This window comes from Passer montanus, unplaced genomic scaffold (genome assembly GCF_014805655.1).
Source record: "Passer montanus isolate IOZ18808 unplaced genomic scaffold, ASM1480565v1 scaffold17, whole genome shotgun sequence".
Taxonomy (NCBI): Eukaryota; Metazoa; Chordata; class Aves; order Passeriformes; family Passeridae; genus Passer; species Passer montanus.
This window is the reverse complement of record NW_024364270.1, coordinates 8,618,851-8,634,218: the sequence shown is the minus strand read 5'-3', so window position 1 is coordinate 8,634,218 and position 15,368 is coordinate 8,618,851.

Below are 15,368 nucleotides of genomic sequence, written 5' to 3'. Positions count from 1 at the left end.
CGCAGCAGGAACACACGCTGTGAGTAGATTCTTCTGTCCTGGATGTTCCCTTAACCGCAGAAACGTTCCTCTAAAATGCAAAGAGCAGAGATCGGTGTTGTTTTCTCCCCTACCCTCTGCGACTGAATAGGTGTCGCAGGAATACCCAAAATTTTCGAAATCCTGCCACAAGGAGCACCTGGTGAGAAAAGTTTAATCAACTGAATTTTTTCTTCCCTGAAACAACTTTTACAGCACAACAAAATTTAAATTCAATTGTTGCTTTGGTTTATGCTGAAATAAATACACAAGAAGTGAAATAGAGTGCACTGGGGTGATATTAGATGTTTTAATAACACGGATTTTTGCATACAGTTGGGAACACATCCTTCTGTACTACTGAGAGAGAAAATAAAAATAAACAAAACCCCTAAACCCCCAAAACATATGTATCACATTTTACGGGCTGTGCTAGTCTACCAGAAAGTTTCAGGTATCATTCATATGCCTGAGAACCCAGGTTAGATGAGGTAGACACTCACACTTCCCTCTAGTCCTATTTTCTATTATTTCCATGATCTAGAAAGACCAATCTGCAGCTAATTTTGCTCTGTGGGTGTTCAATAGTTCAGAAAGCTCTATGAATGAGAATCATATTTCATAGATATTTTCTAGTGCCCACTTTCTGTCACAGAGTTCTTCAATAGCCTAATTACCCATATTCTTATGTAACTGGAATTTAAAGGAATGATTTTTTTTTTCCTCAGGAAGAGACTAATTGCCATTTTTTCCTGCCATTAAAACCTGTGATCGCTTAATTGCTGCCTTTTTGGTTTTCTTTTTTTTTTTTTTTTTAGGGTTTTTTTTTCAGAGGTAGTATTTCCTAGTGATTTGAAAGGGACAAATATATGGTATGTTTTGAACCATATTTTTTTTGCCATTGGTCTGTTTCCATTTTCTTTTTCTTGGAAACTGACAAGGCAGAAACTTCAGTGTTGAAAATCTTCTTTGCTTTCTTACCACGTTTTATGTTCTGGATGTATTATCTTCAAGTTCCCTGGATCAGGCTCAATTGAGCTTGGACAATTATATTTTTTTCAGTAGAACTCAGCTGTCATCTGCTTCTCAGATACTCCTTTACTTACTTTTTCTGGCTCTTTCCTACATCTATACCTTGTACTGCTTCACAAAGAATGGTATAATAATAAATTTAACCCTTTCAACTGTTAATTTCCTAAATCGCCTCAACTTCAAGTCATCTTCATATCACATTTCTCCCAGTACAGAAGAGAAGCTGTTATAAGGAAAAAAGCCAACCTCTTTGCAGATCTGTCTCTCTCTCCCTTTTATTTTTAAATATTCTTGTCTAAAGAAAATATTTATAACTATTCATTAGTGCAAGTCAATTTCGGAAGCTCAGTTTATCTTTGCTTGCTCTCAGCATGTGATTTAGACAGCCTGTCCAGGCCTATAAATCAGGTCAATTCACAACTGTGAGGCACTGAAGATAACGAAACAATCAGGTAAATGGCAGATTCATGGAAGAACAGATATATTAACCTCTATTTACTTTGTCATAAAACTACCATCATAGCATATGGATAACACCGAACACAAAAGCTGTAATCACCAAACAAAAGGAGAGTACCATTCTGCTCATGTTCCTGCAGTAGAGGGTACTGGGGATTATAATAAGGAACTCTCAGTATAGCATTACCAGTCTTATGTCTTTGGAATAGAAATAATCACAAAAAGCATGGAAGAAAATTCAAGATTCTCAATCTTGCCATTAAATATATTTATGTCTCAGAATTTTTTAATTTTTCTTTTAAATTTTTTTAGCTAAACTTAGCAGTAGTTATATAAGTATGAAAACTCCAAGGGCAATCATTCTGCGGGTGGTCACTGAGAAAGTGTTTCATACGGCAAACTGGCTAAAGACGCTCAGAATCTTAAAGTTTATTTTAGTTATGGTGATTAACCTGCTTTGTCCCTACAACAGTTTGGCTATCAGCAGTTTAGGTTAACATGCTGGGCAGAAAACTGATTCAAATTAATTTCTATCATGTCAGGCCAAGGGACAAGATCAAGGAAAGCAACAGGACAGACAGGCAAGGGAATTCAAAGCACATTTAAATCATGAATGTAGTCAGACACTGCAGCAGAATTTCCCAGACAATGTGAATTCTCAGCATGTCTTTTCCTGACCTTAAAAATAAGTCAAGGGGGTTTTATGTGTTTGGTCAGCACAGTGATGCTCAAAACTTGATGGTGTGTTCAACTGCTGAAAGTCTTGGAGACCTCCTCTGCTGCAAAGGATATCAGAAAAGAATTCAAAAGTAAAAGGCAGATGGTGCTTTACACATCAGATAATTTTTAGTAAGTAAAACATTGAGCATCCTCTCTACTTCAAAGCTAATCTCCTTTAGTCATTCTAGGACTCAATCTTTTAGATTTGTGAGGTTGTGCACTTCCAGGAATCCTTGAGAAGTTTACTGAATAGTACCAAAGAGCTTACTGATACAGAAACCCAAACACATAAGCGACTACATTATTGTCTGAATCAGAAGAATTTCTTAATATGCAACAAATTTCTGCCACATTTTAAGGAGCCACAAATCTGTAGAAACTTCCTGGATATCCAGTGAGCTCATCCTTTGGGTTTTGAAGTTCTGGGGTCTAAAACCATGAAAGTAGCATTCTGTGCAGCTTCTCCATATGAGGTATACATGCATGGCAGAGCTTTTTTTGATGCTTTGGAGTTTCAAACAGCAACACCAGCTCAATACCCCAGGGAATCATGATCTTCAAATCATGAAAAGCTTAAAAGTATCATTTCAACAGAATAATTTGAAGTATCATTTCTCTTTTAATTTTTTCCCCATTAAAGCACTGCCATTACATTTCCAGAACTTTGGGATTCTCTAACCCTTCTCATGAAAAAATAGATTCTATAGTTACATTACTATAAAGTAAACACAACATGTATGCACCAACACACCAGCAGTTAAAACAACTGAAAATGCAAAATTTTAGGACATACACACACACATATATGTATAACCAGTTGGAAATTGTTTAATAGAAGTCAGTTTGGATAAAAAAGGCCATAAGAAAACAATATTCACTCTTACTCCTAATGTCCATTTCCTTTTAAATTTTTTCCCTTTTACTAAAATCCTTTTATATGAGAAAGCAAATAGTGCAGTTAGAAGTGCCACCACAGTGTGTCATGGGAGCTATGCTTCGGGTACCTCCTCCTTACTCTCACTTTTCAGCAACTCATTCCCAGGCTAGACTGAATCTTTCTCATTTCTCTGATTACACATTTTCCCCAAATACCTAATTTAATCATTTTTTCATTTCTCTCCAGTGAGCTATGAATATTTTCATTTAGATTCCAGGGTATAATATATACAAGAGACATGGGTGAAAAGCCTGATATAACTTTGTTGAGTATTGAATATTCATGTAATCCACTGTTCATTAGAGTGATCACGCTTTGAAATTTTGTGTTACAATAATGAAATAGTTAAAAATTGCAAGATTATTTTCTTAATACTGTTAGTCTTGGACTCATAACAATGACTACTGACAATTCCTGAAAGAGCAAAATGAAATTGGTTTCAGAGGGTTTGTCCCATAATATTCAGTTTTTGTCAGCAATTATTCTTCAGCATTCTATGGAACATGATAACAGAAGACATAAGTATGCACTGTTACATTACTCTGGTTCAATTATGCCATATAAATAAGAATTGGACTCCACACTCTGAAACTTTTGAAATCATCTCTCCTGCCTCCTTCACAAATTTCTCAAAGAATTGTGCTTTTTCGTCCTACCCAAAAGAGAATTTACTCTAACTAATTATTTAAAATCACACAGCCATTAAGAGATTTTGAAATAAAAATACTGAGGAATATTTCCTCTGTGCACAGTAAAGAGGCAATATATTATTAGTACCGTAAATCACAGTGAATATGCTGAGACCTTCAACTTGATAACATAAGAGCTCTTCCCCAGAAGTCCTTAAGAGATTTCCAAACAACCAGTAGCCTTTCCTTTTTATTATCTTTTTTATTATTTTTCTTTTCTTTTTTTTTTAAATAAAGGTAGCCTCAAAGAGTCAAGGACATCCTTCCACAGTTCTTCCACTGCAACATAAGAAAATACAAAGAATCACTTAGAAGTGTTTTTTTTTCCTTTTCAGTTTGTTGGTTAATTTTCTTCTTCAGAAAATTTCATTAAGCAGGGCCAAAGCACCAGTCTTAAATTGATTCTTAATATATAAGGTTTGTTGCTTGACCATTTATGAGCAAATAATTTAGAAATCGTTACATCTAATTGTTCTGAATTTAGGAGTGATAGTCAGAAACAAAATATGGATTCAAAGAACTGTGGTTTCAGAACTGTGCCAGTACGCACATACCAAGTATATACCACTTCTGCAACTTCCAGGTTTTTTTTACCTAAGAGGGATGGAAACCTTTTATGTAATTTGCACATCTGTGAACTGAAATTTGCATGCATAGTATTTAAGAAATTCCTTGGAGATTGAAAAGCAGACATCCCAATAAAGACAAACAAAGTGGTAATAAGAATACATGTTACAGCAAACACAGGCAACCAATCATTTACAACGTAAGCAAAAACATCACTGACTAAGAAAGCACCCCTTCTGAAAAATAAAAAGAGGCTTTGCATCTGAAGAATATTTTGCATTTGCATAACACCTTTCAATTTCAGTGCTTCATAAACATGAATTAACTATAACCATGTCTAAACTAGAATGCAGCTTATAAATATACACTGCTCTAGAAAGAAAAGTTTGTCATCTGCGGCAGCCTACAGCAGCCTAGATTGTGCTGTTAAGGCAATCAGGCAATGCTGAAGAGCTGCAGTGTTTATCCCTTATCAAAGCCATCCAGAGCAGTGCATCCTCCTGGATATATGTCCTGACAGCAGTTCCACATCTGTGATCACCATCCGTATCATAATGGCATCAAGCCTTGGTGCACTCACTCCTCTCTCCCCCTGCTCCCTCCCAGCAGAAATATGTTACACTGGCAAGAGAACAGTTGCACTGCTGTAACTGCAGGTAAGTGAAGGGATTCAGCGAGCACAGAGCGCTCACACCCCAGATTAACACGCTGATGTCAGCCATGCCTTGCGCTGTAGACATGATCTCAGCTTCAATTCACTATCCCAGTGCATTGATTTGTGCTGCTGGAGCCATGTTTAATTGAGACCCAGAGGGGACTGTTTTCTAATCACCCGATGATGTAGCCCCAATCCTGAAAACACCTCCATACATGCCTAATTTTAAGAAGATGAGCAGCATGACTCAAATGCTTAAACTTAAGCTTGTCTGTATCTGTAAATTTCATGTACACATAGCAAGGGGAGGATGGATTGTTGATTTAAACAGTGAGGCCTGACTTCCAACTCTTGATTTTAATTGAGATACCTATGGAATACTTTGGGTTTCAACTGAAAATATTCAGCAGTCAAAGATTACAAGCAGGTTTGATGAGCACTATACTGACCTGAAGGTATCCTGTAGCATTTTATACTGTTGATTTAGGTAAAACTAAAATTCTTCAAAATCAGGAATAAATACTTAGTGCAGACACAAACTTCAGTTTCTTCCAGCTTTTCTCCTCATTGTCACCAGTCTCCCTTGGATAAACAAGCGGTCCAGCTGTATTATGTTAACTGATGAGACAGCTTGACATTCACTGTTAGGGCTAAGAGGTAAATGGTACCTTTGTACTCATGTAGCTACAATGATCTCTCTCCATAGGGCTATATCTTTAGGAGTAAGGTAAAACATGGGAAGTGAACATCTCTGACCCTATTTCAGTGAATATCATGAAAAGAAAAAGGTTTATTTACATAGATAAGACCCCTTTGCTGTGTGAATAGCCAGCTGAGGTCTTAATGCAGAAAAAATAATGTTAGAGACCACCCCTATATACCTAAGGGGATTTAGAAGGTGTGAAGGAGTTAAAAAATAAGCAGACATGGTGTATGGCCTCTGGCAGGTTTACACAGGTCCATCAGACAGCAGTAACTCCCTACAGTCTAAAGCTTCACAACGGGGCTGTCCATCACAGAGAAATGCCTCACTTCAGAGATTCAACTTTTACTGGAACCATGGAATCTTTTAGGTTGGAAAGTCTTCAAGTCATCAAGTCAAGACATCAAGTCCACCTACCAGCTTAGCACTGCCACTAAGCCATGTCAGCCACTAAGCCATGTCCCGTATCCACACATCTTTTGAATACCCCCAGGGATGGAGACTCCATTACTTCCCTGGGCAACATATTTCAATGCTTGACAACCCTTTCCATGAAGAAATCTTTTGCTAATATCCAGCCTAAACCTTCCATGGCACAACTTGAGGCCGTTTCCTCTCATCCTGATACTTGTTACCTCAGAGAAGAGGCTGACACTCACATGGCTACAGCTTCCTTTTAGGTGGTTGTAGAGAGAAATGAGTATTATTTTCTGAAGGCTAAACAGCCCCGGCTCCCTCAGGGGGTTCTTATAAGACTTGTGCTCCAGATCCTTCATCAGCTTGATTCTCCTTCTCTCAACATGCTGCAGCATCTCAATGTCTTTTGGTAGTGAGAGGCCCAAAACTAAACACAGTACTTGAGGTGTGTTAAGTACAGGACAACAGTGACAGTTTACCACTCAACAAAGTTTCTCAGGAACCTGGTGACATGCTTTAAACCCAGACAGCAGCCAAGCCCCATCCAGCCCTTCACCCACTCCCCTACTATTGGGAGCAGGGAGAGAATCAGAAGGGAAAATGCTAGGAAACTCATGGATTGTGATAAAGACAGCTTAATAGGGAAAGCAAAAGTCACACATGCAAGCAAAGCAAAACAAGAATTTCATTCACTGCTTCCCATGGGCAGGCAGGTGTTCAACCCTTCCCAGGAGAGCAGGGCCCCATCACCCATAACAGTGACTTGAGGAGATGAAGATCATCACTCCAAATGTCCCTCTTCTTCCCTCCACTTTATATGCCTTAATACATGGTCTGGAATAACCCTTTGGTTAATTGGGGTCACTTGCCCTGGCTGTGTTTCCTTCCAATTTCCCATGCATCCCCAAATTCCTCCCTAACATAGCAGTACAGAAAGCAGAAAAGGCCTTGGTTCTACCTAAGCTCTGCTCAACAGTAACATGCCTGTATTATTCACCCTGTACTCAACACAAATCCAAAACAGCTCCATACCAGCCTGTGAAGAAAATTCTTTCTCTGAAGAAAATTATCCCTATCCCAGCCAACACCAGCACACCTAGAGATGAGGAATTGGCTACTATATACACATTTGTTTATAACATTTAGTTTTGATATAATACTGATTTCATCTGATAGCTTGTACTGGGTGATCCTGCTCACTATCTTTTGGTGTGATAGGACAGTTGTGTTTTGAAATCCTTACTGTGTGCAGATGCCAGCATCATCACAAGATAGCCTACAGCCCTGGTACCAGGGTGAGACTGTGTGTATTTCTAACAGTAATTGAAGCAAGAAGAGAATACTGCATTTCTCTGTCATGCATAGCAACCATTCCATTTCTCCCTTTCACAACACATTACTACTAGCTATCATCCATATTTGCAATGCAGAATATGCCCTTTTGAATATAAAATTCAATAGCAGCAGTTTCTTTCCAGATCATAATCTTTGTGATTATACAGTTGATTTTACAGTAGTCCTGGTCATAGGTTTATGCTCCCGACCAACTAGGTCCTTTTGGCGTAAGGCCTTGAAGCCATCACACAAGCCTGCACAATAAAGTCACCGTCACAGTCAGGGACTGCCTGGCTTCTTTCCAGTCCTACATCTTTTAGCATGGGAACTAGGCTTAAATAGTAGTAGTATCCATACATAGTAACATCAGCGGGAGTTAATTATCTAAACAACTTTGTGGATTTGGACTGAGTCAATACTAAGTCAAAAGTCTTTATGCCTTTTACTAAATATTTACTAAATAATTACTCTGTTTCCTTTATACTGTTTCAGGAATTAGGATACCATCAGCTAGCAGAACAGAGAGGAAGCCAGTGGAGTACATTCCTTTTATTTTCTTGAGTTTGGGTGCCTGGGCCTCAGGGAATAATCTTGCTGAAGTAATAATTAACAATTTAGCAGTTAAAAAATCATGTACTTGACCAAGAGGCACAGAAAAGTTTCACAGGAGCAAGTATCCTTCACTGTGAGGCATTATACTCCAGTCCAACACAGGAGAATATCTTCGGGAGAAGACATATGCCTTGGCATGTGCACCTCTGCTGTGTAAACTGTCTCATTCTCCTGCTTTGTGTTGCTCTGTCAGATGCAAACATGCAGCCCACGTGGTTTTCTGCCCTTTTTAAATATTTCTGATTACAGTTCATCTAAAATGCCATCTTTGGCATGTGTGTCAGAAACATTCAGGCATCTGAAATCCACCTAAAACTGTGATTAGAGACCTAGGTTCCTTACTGGAACTAAAGTTAAATCTGTGAAAAAGCATATTTCTCAAGGACTCAGTTTTGATTGTATCATTGGACTTGAAATAGACAAAGATGCTAGAAAATGCTCTATAAAATGTTTTCCCCATTGGGAGAGTAAGCTTAATATACTTTTTGTTGGTTTTTATCTCAAATTGTTTTTAATTGTCTCATTCTGAAGTCAACACCAGTTTTTTTCTTAAGTTAATGTTCTGTGTAATAAAACTGCTTTCTAGTTAGGATAAAAGTAAGAACTTCTTTTGTATAGGAATTAACGAACCATTTCAAGAAATTTTCATTTGTTTTTCTTTTATTTACTTCTAACAGAGACAATCTACTTGTGATTCAATGCCCCAGACATCAGTTTTTCCTAACACTTTGCAGTTGGTCATTTGTGCAAGACCTTGATCTGGCAAAACCCCGGTGATTTTAATGAAAATGCTTCAACTAAAACACACAAAAATATGAATTTAATTGTCTCCAAGTATTACATCATATGCAGATTCCTACCCTGCTGGTTTTTGGATTTTATTATTAGAAAAGGAGTGAGAGATATATTTAGAAGCTGCTTCAGCCTAGAATTTATCATATGTTGTGTATTAGAAGATTCCTTCTACTTCATGATGCCTTATCACCTTTAAAAGTAATTAATGAACTGTTATAGTGCCAGTATGAGATTAGGGAAGAGCAGTATTTTGCCACTGTGGAATTTTCAGTGATGTTTCCATGCTTTCCTAGATGAGAAAAGATGAGTGGAGTACAAAAATTTGTTTCTGTTCCTCTGAAAAACAGGCTGGATGGATGGATTAATTCTACCATTTCAGTAGGGTTTGAGTATTTTTCATGCATGGCTGGAATCTAGCAAAGGAAGAGGGCTCATGTTTTAATGTGTGTCTCCCATTGGAGAGACGACTTGTGGAGATCTCTGTCTCTCTGAGCAGGAAGACGAGAACAGGCATGCTGGAAGCTTACACAGGAAAACAATATCAAGGATTTTGGTGTAAAGTTGCAAAGTGATAGGCTTAATGGGTGCAGGTACTGACAGGATCCCAGGGACTGGTATTAAATAAGAACTCCCTCTGTAATGACTGGAATAGTGTACACCCCCAGGGGACATTTGTTTCAGATGTTTGTCTCTAAAAGATGGTCTCTTTCAATAGATAAGCACACTCAGAAGCTTGTTTCTTTCTGAAAATAATTTTCAATTGAAAGGGTCGGTTCCTTTAAATACTGTAAAATCTACTTAAATTACCTAAAAATTAGTTCCTCTTGTGAAAGATTAAATAATGACCTAAAGTTAAATAATGAATCAATGGATCCAGCTCAATTGAGCAAAAGCTTTTGCAACACAGCCACAAGAAAAATGTTTCCTCTGTGTATGTGTGTATTTAAGGAATCATATCTGACCATGAACGTGTCAACAGTTTATCGTTAATTCCAGTGGCAATGATAAGAAGCAATTTAAAAATATATCTTTCAAGAAGAGAAGTAAATTTTATACACGGGTTGTGAAGACGCCTTATCTTGGAGGCTGTCTGGTTGATAGGGGGTCCTAGTCCTTCTTAAAGTTTGCTTATCTACAAATCCTGTGATCATATTTCCTCTAGTGCTGCAAGAACTCATACTGATTATCTTTGGATGTAGGCAGCATAAGTGGCTTTTTCAGTAGGTTATAGCACATTATGCAAATTTAGCATACATCTATTGAAAGAAAAAATATTTTTTATATAGTAAAAGCTTTATTAAAGATATTCAAAACCCTACACTATATTTGTATCAGGAAAGTATTTTTGTCACAATTCTGAAAGAAAAATATTTTGTGTCTCTTCAAGTTCTACAACCTTCCAGGCATAGAAAGTTTCTTTGATGTAGCCAGTATGTTTTCAACATAACTTTCTCAATGGATACAGTTCTAGCTAGGGCTGTTGGAAGTGTACTCAGATTAGTTTTAGGTTTGGTGATAAAATCAAATCTTGGTCACCAAGCTTTGCTGACCCAGCAGCTTGGAAAACAGCAGTTCATCTAAACTGCTCTATTTGACTGAGATGCCACAAGTCAGACAGTTAACACCAAAGAATACAGCCAAAAAATTCTATTGCAACATGCTGCAAAAACTATTATGACAAGTAATAGTGTAATGTACTTCACAGGAGGATTAAAAACCAAAATACAGTTATAGGTAAATCATTTAACCCTGACTGCTGTTTCCAAGATAAACGTGCAAATCCGTAGGAGCTGAGAATTTAGCTGATGTCTCTTAACACATTTTTATCAAATTGACAGTCAGGAAAAAGGAGAGCTGGAGAAAGGACAAAAGGAGAAATAATTTTCATGTTACATCCAATCATTAACAGAAAATCTGCTCTAGGAGATAATCTCAAGTACCTTGCTGGCATCATGTCCTGTCTCTGATAGGTGGGCACCAGCACATGTTTAGAGAAGAATGCAAAAGCATGGCAAATATCAGGTAGGCTTTTTTACTCCCAGCATCAGGTAATCAGTGATTCAAAGATTTAGAGCTGAAAGCTTATTTGGACCATTATATGTAACAAACCCCACTACAGACAGAAGGATATTCTGCTCACTTAATTTCCTTCAGCCTTTTATTGCAGACTCTTCAAGTACCTAACTGACAAAAATTTACACCATTACAGAAAGAATAGGAATATGTAAGGGAGTAGAGTTTGAGAATGGAAAAATGGTAAATCCAGTCACAGGACACTGTCTCAGCACCTAATGAAAACAAGGAGAGAAAGAGATTTTTTGGGGCTGGATAAAGTATGGACTGTGATTGTGCAGACCAAGAACTTGACTACATCATATCTGGGGGTTTTCTTCTTGCCTGTGCTTAGGAGTACTTGGGGCTTGTGGAATATAAAAAACTGCTTCTGTATCTGCAACACAGTATAAAAATCTGCTTACAGGGGCTCAAGCTGACTGTTTTGCTCCCTGTTTTATTAAAGCACAGGAAAACCTTTACATGGAAGTCCTCTAAAAGAGGGCAGAGCAGCCAAGGTGATGCTTCACATAGACCCAGTATGCAAGTCAAAAGTAACCTGTGAGGTTTAGTGTACTTTAGGCCATGCCAGTAGCTAGTGAGCTGTAGGGAAAGGAAAGAAAAAGAGGTTTGAGATACAGCTGGATTGAGGTGAAAAATACAGAGAATACAGTGATTTTTCTGACTTCTCTTGGTCATAAGATCCATGGTTTTGCCTAATCTCTCTTTTTTAACTATTCCTACCTTTTACCTTCCCAAAATTTGCAGTCTGATGGCAGTTCTGTCATTATTTGCAGCCAGATAGCACTTCTATCTTCAAGTTGTTTACTTAAAAGTGCTATCTTTTTATGTGTATTTATTTTAACTTTGCTTTATGATTTTTTCTTTCAGCAGGTCCTTATATTTACACTGTGAGAAATAATTGTTTCATGTTTATTTTCTTCATGATGTAAATTATCATAGAGCTCTTTTAAATTAATCAGATATTCACATTCCTTCTGAGCCAAGAGTCTTATCTCGCTACTTTCACATATTAAACTATTCTGTATGTCAAATCTCTCCTCCTGCCATGTACTCCATATCCTCCTTCAGGTGGGCTACCTCCGTTATTCAAAATGTAGACAGAGTGAAAGTTTACAGTGGCATAACAACCTTTTCCAATTCATTTTGCATTCCTTTCTCATTAATTGTTAACTCTCTCTTTTTTGTTTGTTTTGGTTTAGTTTTGCTTTTAACAGTATAGAACATTAACTTAAGGCTTTTCATGGACTGTTCCAAATAAATTACATTTCCAAGATGTGACAGTTAATTTAAAGGTTTGTTTAGATTTCCTTCTGAGAATATTGCTCCACACTCATCAACATGACCCTGATTTGCCATTTTATTACCAGCCTCCAGTCCTCTTGAGTTCCTTATGCGAATCTCAAGTTGAGCAGGGCAAACCTCAACCTCTCTGAATAGCGATCACCAACTTTTCCGACTTTCAGTGGATTACAGTCTGGGTATTGACCATTCCCTCTTACACTACTGGACCATCTAGTCTAGTGTCTTTCATTCATATATTTGGCTGATTCAAGAAGACTCAATATTTATGAGGTTTAAAATGAGGAAGCCAAGGTACCCGAATCACCCTATGCACAGAGCAAGGAATGGGCAATTGTCCTATTCCTAAGGTACCTTTTGCTGTCTCCTTTGCTCACTGCTGCAGCCAGAATGAAGTTACACAATATGGCTGAGCCAATCCAGCTGCTCAGGGCTGCTCAGACAAGACATCTTCCTCCCACACCTCTCTTCCCACATTCTTGGACTCATTGTACTGTTTCTCTCCTCACATACCAGATCTGCCAATTGTCTGATACCTCAAAAAGCCAATTTAACTACCTAGCCCACAAAAAGCTGTTTATTCACTTTCCTGTGTCAAGTCCCTTTTTCATCCATTTAAAAAGTTGAATGGTGTAAGCACAAAGCCTGTTGAAAACCAGATTTGGCACAAGGAAAGGGTCAGGAGTCTGGCTGGAGAAAGTAGTAAGACATCCTCACTTTTAAAGACAGTGAGCCATTAGATGAGATGAAGTCCTTTTTTGTGAACCCCCTCTTAGAACAGGTTAAGCTGCCAAGCTACCTTACCACTCAGCCAAAGGAGGTCTTGCTCCTTCCCCCTATTTCCAAGTTCTCCTTTGTTTCTTCTCTTTTTTCTCTTAGTATTCCTGGTTTTGAATCAGCTCTGGAAATCACACTGTCTGACTGAACTTTTCTGATCCTGAGGTAAGTCAACTCATCTCAGCAATCAGCCAAAGCAGAATAAACAAAACTTTTTTTTACTGGGTTTGAATTTGCATAGATTACATCAGCTTACAGGGAGATCAGATGAGATCCTGGAGACTAAGATAAGCACTGGAGCTGAGCGGTGGGTAAGTGAGGTGAGAAAGGGCAAGAAGGAGGACTAGAGTTCCCATTCCTTGTGGCATTTAAGAAGGTAATTTGAAACTATACCATAGACTGATATGGTTAAAGCTGGGTTCTAAATCTGAATTAAAAGTGGGGTTTAAAGCATATCTGTGCTGCAGTATTTTTGCAGAGAAGAATAAAATACTCAGAGTGACCTACTTTGGAAGACAGCAGGTAATACACAAGTGCTTATAATTCCCTTTCCTTCTACTTTAAATACAAGAATGAATTGTTGACATGTCTTTCTGAAGATCTCAAGATCCATACATATGTATTTTTTCCAAAAAATGAGTCCTGCAAAACAGACTGCTTGCAATTCATTAATTACTTCTCCTAGAGGGAAGATACTGTGATGGAGAACAACTTGGTGAGCCTGTGGGTGGCCAGCTAGTCACCTTTTAGCTTTTTGCATGCAGAAAGTATGATTAGAAGGTGATCATACCCAAAACTTGAGTGGTTTTTGCTTTTTATGTCAATGTGGCATGCTGGGAAGTGCCAGGGCCCTGGTCTGGAATGTTAGTACAATATTCCTGGAAGATCAGAGCTGCAGTTTAAAGAAAACTAAGGACGTGTACATACAGATACAGATAATTTGAGGCACTTTGGAAGGTTAAGGACAAGCTAACTGAACTGTTGTGTCAACACTGCCTACAAAATTAACCTGTCTCTCTGCAAAGTTTTGCTACTATTCTACCCTACCCAGAAACTAGCTTACGTGCTGGGGAATGGAAATTCAAGTCCCTTCTTTTAATAAGAGCAATATCCATGCATTTTTATGTGGTTTTGTATGTTTTTCTACAAACTAAGTAGGTTTTTTGCCCCCTATGTTACTTCTCTTTGGGTTCTACAGATTAATTGAATATTGGAAGAAAGTGCCTGTAGTCACTCCTTTATGGTGTACTAAACATCCTTTACTCTTGTTTTTAGGAAGGGGCTATGTTCCTCATTCTTAAGATTCTCTCCTTTATTACTCTGCAAGACTTTATCATACACTCACATACTTTTTTCCTGGTTTTGGTTAGACTAATTGTGAAAGTGCATAGACTGAAAGGCCTCTTTTTCCCTCAGTTGTGGGGAAAATGTCTGCTTATTATGCTGGAGCCCTTTCTATAACTCTTTGCATAGCTACATGAATGTAACAAACATTTTGATTTACTTGTGTAGAGGGACCCACATTGCATATATTTGGTTGAAATTGATTTTGCATTTGCTAGAGGAAGAGGAACAATTTACATGGTATTTTAATTTTTGAATAAATTAAAATTGTGAGATGACTTTTCAGAAGTAATAAAACCAGCTACAAATATCTTTGAGTTCCCATTTATTTTCATAATTAAAAGTGAATATTATTTTGTAGATAAAGCTATTTCATTTTAACTTCCCAATCTAAATAATTACTTGAATACTAATTATTTGCTAGGAAGTTCTACATTGATTTGATTTTTATACCAAATATGCCTTGAACATCTCTTAAGTACTGAAAAAATTTCCCAGTCCTTTGGATATAGGAAAACTCCCTCTTTGTGCCATATATAACTTGATTCAAAGCAAAAAGAAAGAATTCTATGGACTTAATGTGTGCTTATGTTCATAATGCTGAAATCTGACTATTTCAAACCTGCCCTGGCAGCAGGATAAGAAATCTGAAAGTTATTTTATTTCAGGTTCTCTATTTTTTGTGTGTGTGTTATTTGAATGAATACACAAACAAGGCTTCTAAGAGGCTCTGGTCCCTCTCTTTGTAGTTACAGTTCAGAGAATTCGGAGGCGTGGGACTGAACTGAAAATATGTGGGGTATTCCTAGAGCTGCCAGTAATAGGTAAACCATGAAACGGGCCTTTGCTTTGTTTTCTTCAGGAAAATTGAATTCTTGAACAAGGGAGGAAAGGGGAAATTTAGAAAAATACTTTTTTCAGATAAGCTCTTAC